General features: G+C 53.3%; 1 long non-coding RNA gene across 1 annotated transcript; it reads left to right on the forward strand.

Moving 5' to 3' along the window:
* Positions 1-2,244: 2,244 nt before the first annotated feature.
* LOC123945980 lies at positions 2,245-4,868 on the forward strand. The gene is made up of 3 exons (XR_006819549.1): positions 2,245-2,340; positions 4,449-4,484; positions 4,781-4,868. It is a non-coding gene; the product is annotated as an uncharacterized LOC123945980 (long non-coding RNA).
* The last annotated feature ends 1,888 nt before the right edge of the window (positions 4,869-6,756 follow it).

Consider the following 6,756-nt stretch of genomic DNA (forward strand, 5'->3'; position numbering starts at 1 on the left):
GAAGAACACGAGAACGTGCACAGCAAGAATGGCCAAATAGTGTCGGTTTCCGTACAAACGAAAGGGATCCTTCAAGGGATCCTGACGCCATCGTAGTAGCTAGAAAATTAATTGGACTCCAATGTGTGACGGGTTTCGAGAGACTTGAGGGCCCAGATTCAAGATGGGTCCCTGCGATCCCCATCTCCAAAACACCAAACAGAAAGAGAGAGAGAGAGAGAGAGAGAGAGAGAAAAGGGGAGCCCGTTGCCTCGTTATCCCCATCCATCATCAGGAAAGCCCTCGACGTGTGTTTTCCCACTGATACGCTCCAGACATTTGCAGTGTGTCCTCTACCATCTGTGGTGAGGCACCGTGTTCCCCTTCACCCTGTGTGGATCAGAGCCCGTTTCGATGGGGCCATTTTGCAGAAGAGTTGATTGTGTCCCACGGGATCATGCTGCCTTGATTGAAGGGTTGTTGTGTCCAATTGGAAGGAGCTCAGAGGAGAATCAGTGAAATGCCCCAAAGGTGAACTTTCTCCTGGGAAATGGAATCTGCACCGAAATGGTCGGGAGGATCAGGGCCTATCCTGCTGCATCCTTGTCCTCTTGAGAGTCTCTTGGGTTCAGGGTCAAAGAGTCTTTCTCCTTGACCCTCACATGCCGATGAGCAAGACGTGTCCATTCCACATCCTGTGAGCTTGTGATCAGTGGGAGAAGATGCGATGTGTATTGGTCTGTTGGTGGAGTGTGCCTGGCCCGGCCTGGGCAGGTCTTGTCAATTAAAGCTTGACACTACCTTTGAGAATGCTCACATCCACCTTCTCTGACACTCCTTAACACATGTATCCTAGAGATGGTGTGAAGCATTCGAAGAAGGACACGGTAGTACTGGCGTGATGTTCTCTTCTCTGGTTCTCTGGTCTCAAGTACGACGTTTCCATCACTAGGAAGCCTGGGTGCTACAAAAACGACAAGAGGCGGTTCATGATGCGCAGGGGTGGCATTGCCTGAAAATGCCCTATGAGTTTCGGTCCGAGGGACTGGATGACTTGGATTTCTGTCCCAGCCTTGTCAGTGACCAGAGCCATCTTGCAGAAATCCCTTCTTTTTCCTGAGGCCAATTCTGTTCTCTCGTTTGTTTTGTTTTGTTGTTGTTTTGTTTAGTTTGGTTTTTGTTTTGTTGTTTTCCCTTTGTGGGGACGGAGCAAGAGGGGCAGAGGGAGAGGGGCAGGGAGCATCGGAAACAGTCTCCACACCCAGCTCGGAGCCCAACCCCGGGTTTCATCCCAGAACCCTGAGATCATGAGCAGAGCCTTAACACAGAGGCTTCACCGACTGAGTCCCCAAGTGGCTCCTCATTTCTTTCTGTCTTTTCAGGAACAGCTCGAGGTCCCCAGACTGAACGTTCCACTACAGGTTCGTATATTATGTCAAAACTTCTTGTGGGCCAAGAAAAAAATAAAGAAGAGAAATAGTCTAAGACTGAAGGTTATGTGGAACTTTGGGTTGTTGAGTTAGAATTTGTATGAGAGTATGGCTTTGGAGAAAACCCGGCAAACAAGGAATTGAAGGAGCTTTGCCTATGGATTTCAAACGTTCTCCCCAAAGACTTAAATCTCACTTGGTTTGGACCGGATCAGAGGGACGGTCTTAAGTAGGGGGTCGCCTTTGTCTTTCCTCCATCTCACCTCACATGAATATCATCTCTCTGACAGAACTCGGTAACTTCACCCGCCACATGTAAAATAAATAAATAAATAAATAAATAAATAAATAAATAAATAAATAAATGAAAAGGTGGCCTAGGATAAGAGAAAAAGGTGCCTCTGTCTGAGGATATATTTTGGTCTCGTAGGTGTTTTAAGTGGAAGGGTACCATGAGCTCCGTCCTGTCATTTCATCATTGTTCCTAGCTTCCCTGAGGGGTATCGTGATGGGGGCGAAGGTTCCATTTCTTTGGAGGCAACGTCATGGAGACCGATAGAGGAAGACCTAGCCTGACCCAGTTTGAGATGTGGAAAGCATGAGTGTGGCAAGGAAAGCAGCAACCACCCCAAGAAGGAAGTAGCAAGGAGGATAACAAAAAGTGGAGGAAAGTTATATTAGAACAAAATCTTAGGGCAGTCTGGACGGAAAGTCGCTAGAAGAAAGTCGCTTCCCTTTTCTCTGGGGGGAACTGGCGGGAGAGGTACATTCCCCTTTGGGAGTCAAGGGCAAGTGTGTTTGAAATGACAAGTTCATTCTCCGGTTTTCTCAGGTGTTGCTGGACGTCCAGTTTCCACGACCGTCAATGCTGGCAGCCTAGGCAGCCCTGGAGTGGGCCCCGCCTTCACCACCGGCCATGGCCCCATACCAGGTAAAGCCAGTTCCCAACAACGGAGCCCTTGGACGCCTAAGCACCTGGTTTCAGGCGGTGCTGCTCAGTACAATAGCGTCCAGACTAACAGACATCTGGCCGGTTACCTCGACTGGTGATAGCACGTACCCCCGTTTTCAGCAGGTTTTTCCGTCTTTTGTGCTTGCTCTTGATGCTGTGGTCGTTGCGGTCGTTCTCTTGACCCTGAAGAGAAAGGCCCAAGGGACACAGGCTTCAGAGGAGGCGAGACCAAGAAGCGATTGAAAGGCCATGTCTTCCATAGCGTCCCTGTCCCAGTCGTCCTGGATTTCACGCCAGGACCCCTTGGAGAGTCTTGGATAGGAGGGGTGCCAAGGGAGCTGATGGCGTTGGGATGAACTTCAGTAACATGTCAAAAGGAGCGATTGCCCTGGTCGATGGCACTTCTTTGATGTCCATGACATCAACTTTCAAATGATGCCTGAAGCTAAACGATGGGACTCAAATCCCATTGAGAGCGTGGCCAATGGGCGTCTTGCCTCCCAGAAGGAAGCAAGCAATGAAAGGTCTCAGGAGAGGTAGAGACCAGATTAGAACCGCGAAAGCCCTTCTGGCCTCCTCTGGCACGGCTCCACAGTGGTGGGATCTGTGCGATAGGGCATGCATCTGTGAGAACCCGATGACGGCGTGCTGGTCCTTGTGCGCCCTGGACGGCACTGGTGGTACCGTGGGTTTCAAGAACAGAAACGTGAGGGCCGTTGCGCAGGTAGAGCTGATTTGGAGTCAAAGCCAACAGTCGTGTGTTCACGCTGCCCCGTCGGGAGCGAGGCAGTAACTTGAAACGGCAGTCCAGTTTCCTCTGCTCGCGGTCCCGCCTGCCCGTGGCCTCGCTCAGCTGGTCCACGTGTGCCACCTAATAGCTGCAGTCGTCCTACGTAGCTCACCTTCCTCGAAGCCAGAGCTGTTCAAAGAGTGGTTCCCAGACCAACAGCATCTCCCCTCTCCAGGGAACTTTGCAGAAATGCCAGTGTCGCGGCCCCCGTGCCTAGAATCCGACACTGTGCTAGAGGAGCCCAGCAAATGGTGGGAAGAAGCAGTCGAAGGCCGCGAAGCCTGTCACACTTGGGACCATTTGCAGGCTTTCGCCGGGTCCGGTCCCCCCGACAAACCCTCAGTCGGGAACCCACCACAGGGGACTTCCCCAAATTCAGCTTGCCACCCTGTCTCTCCACTCCTTAAAAGCCCTCAGGAGTTCCGGTCGCTTTCGGCAGGAACCAAAAGTCCGTCCCGGACCACGAGGCATCCTCTCTTTAGTACACCCAGGGGGACTTGCCTTTGTGTGTTGATCTGTGGACCCACGGCCCAATGATGTTTAGCTACCTTTGTGTTGGCCTCGCAGATGTCCTGCCGTCAGATTTAGGGGGCAGATACTTCTGGGCAGAACGTGGCCAGCACATGAGCCTTTGGTAGGGGAAAAGATGGAATCTGCAGCAGCCCAACATCCGCAACTTGTGCTTCGAGTTAGACTCGGGAATTTGCTGAAGGGCGAGGGGACTGAGCGTTTAGTGTCTAGGTTCCCAAATCGGGGCCAGCGTTCTTGGGGCACGATGACAGGGGCATCAGCTAGGCCTTGAGGCAGGCAGGCGGTCGTAGGGAGAGGGGCTTGGAGCAGGGCCCCTCAGGGTTTGGTCCACAAAGGAGTGCCACCCGGAAGCTTTCGCTCCTGGTCCATGCTACGCTACGAGGGGAGTAGCAATTTGACGCGGGGCTTTTCCCTCTGTTGAGGAAAAGCTGATGGTTTCTTTGGGTTTGCTGTGTCAGGTGTCCTTTCTGGACGTGTACGGCCCTTTCCCAAAGAGAGCCTCCCCCTAGGGCCGATTGGAAACCGTCGAACATGGCTCCCTTAGCACACGTGCCCTGGGGAACAGCGTGAGAGTCGAAAGTCCAGGGTGAGGCTGGCAGGGTTCGGCTCCTGGATCTGCGGCCCACTACCTGGGTGACACGGAGCAGGCCCCTGAGCCCCGACTGCACAGCGGGAGCCCTCATCGCGCCTGCCGGGGAGGGCTTCTGTCAGAGCAAATGCACTGATTTCTGCCCAGGGTAATGTGGAGTGTGCTGTCTCTTTTCAGGAGGAACCGGCAGCCTGACTGCAGCCACCAGAGGAGGTAAAGAACACAGCACGCCCATGGAGCCTAGCCCAGGAGCGCCAAGCGCAGGGAAATCAGACAAGTCAGGATTGGCCCTTGAGCACCTATGTGGTGGCATTGAACGTGACACAGGGCGAACTCACGATTGAGCTGTGGGTGGTGTGGGACGGATAGTAGCTATGTAGCTGCAGACACCCTAGGAGTCCTTGAAAGCTGCTGGGGTGTGGGAAGCCTGACTTCGGTCCTGTCCGGGAAGAGGGATATGCAGAATCCTGCCCGTCTCGAAGTAACACGTTTCCCCGTTGTTGTGTCAGGGACCGCAGAAGGTACAGAGGGCTTCACAACAGCCGCAGGGAGTGAGAAGACAGGTGGAGGTTCAGCTGGCCCAGGCACAACCTTGGGAGACAGCGCAGGTATGGAAATAGAAGGTGGAAAGCATCTTCTTCCTGACGGGCGGGAAGCTGCCGGTGGCTTCTGAGGGCGGGGTTCCTAGTCAGTTGGTAGTGCCCGTCCTCTTGTCCTGGTTTGTGTGGGCTTCTTCTGGGCAGTGTTTCTCGGGCCTCCGCGCAGACGTGATGGATAGCGGAGCGGCGTGTGGTCTGAATCGCCAGATTCCTGCCTCTGGACCGCTGAGCCTGAGTCTGGATGGGCATGGGGTCATACTTTGCCCGTCTGGCTCCAAGTGAGAGCTGAGGCCAGACAGGAACACGTGCGTGAGTCTGTTCCACGAGCCACTGTACGGCAAGTGCTTTGAAAGCAGAGGGCAACCCCGTGTGTTGTGCTCCACCAAAGCTCCTGGTAGAGAGTTGGTGTCGGTTTGGAGTGGGAGCAGGGGATGGCCATGTGGTGAGACCCCTGGAGTCCCAAGCACTGAAAGGCAGGTGGGAGTGAGTTGAGAATGTCTTTCCGAGGCCAAGGCTTGTGTAAGTCACAGGGGGATTTCTGGGACATAACGATGTGAGGTCTTCAAGTGCATTTCGCCTCTTCTCCAAAAGTCAGAGTCTCAGAAGGGCACAGCGAGAGGTTCTGTAGGAATTCTGTGGGCAGCGGGAGTTTATTCTAAGAGAGCATCCGTGACTGAAGGGAAGGAAGTGCATCAGGGTAGGTATGCTGTCGAGGCTGAAAACGAAGGAAGTGGAATCCCTTCTGTTCTCCTTCCCAGCTGTCCGACCCTCGCGGAAGGCTTCGCACGCCTCCGCCATCAGTTTTCTCCTTCGTGGAGGGGGAAGGACATACCCTTCCCTTATGGGACCTGCGCACAGACGCCCTGTGCTAGTGCCGCCTAGTGTGAGACCCAGGAAGTACACAGTCAAAGGCCCTCTATGGCCACTAACCTTTGGAGGGAGCATCATCCACTGTGGACATGAGTTTCGATTTTAGCCAAGGAGCTGGAGGCTTTCGAGGAAGCGGAAGAACAGTACTTCCTAGGTTAAAATCACCTTTCGGGGGTATTTTTCTCCGGGGTGTGGTATCTTGCCCACAGGGCAAGCTCTGCGGTCCGAAATCTCATGTGTGTTAGGGAGCACGTCAGGGATCCTCCTGAAGCTGCCCTTGCAGGCATTTCTATTGAAGAACACGAGAACGTGCACAGCAAGAATGGCCAAATAGTGTCGGTTTCCGTACAAACGAAAGGGATCCTTCAAGGGATCCTGACGCCATCGTAGTAGCTAGAAAATTAATTGGACTCCAATGTGTGACGGGTTTCAAGAGACTTGAGGGCCCAGATTCAAGATGGGTCCCTGCGATCCCCATCTCCAAAACACCAAACAGAAAGAGAGAGAGAGAGAGAGAGAGAGAGAGAGAAAAGGGGAGCCCGTTGCCTCGTTATCCCCATCCATCATCAGGAAAGCCCTCGACGTGTGTTTTCCCACTGATACGCTCCAGACATTTGCAGTGTGTCCTCTACCATCTGTGGTGAGGCACCGTGTTCCCCTTCACCCTGTGTGGATCAGAGCCCGTTTCGATGGGGCCATTTTGCAGAAGAGTTGATTGTGTCCCACGGGATCATGCTGCCTTGATTGAAGGGTTGTTGTGTCCAATTGGAAGGAGCTCAGAGGAGAATCAGTGAAATGCCCCAAAGGTGAACTTTCTCCTGGGAAATGGAATCTGCACCGAAATGGTCGGGAGGATCAGGGCCTATCCTGCTGCATCCTTGTCCTCTTGAGAGTCTCTTGGGTTCAGGGTCAAAGAGTCTTTCTCCTTGACCCTCACATGCCGATGAGCAAGACGTGTCCATTCCACATCCTGTGAGCTTGTGATCAGTGGGAGAAGATGCGATGTGTATTGGTCT

Source organism: Meles meles, chromosome 7 (genome assembly GCF_922984935.1).
Source record: "Meles meles chromosome 7, mMelMel3.1 paternal haplotype, whole genome shotgun sequence".
In the NCBI taxonomy this organism is placed as follows: Eukaryota; Metazoa; Chordata; class Mammalia; order Carnivora; family Mustelidae; genus Meles; species Meles meles.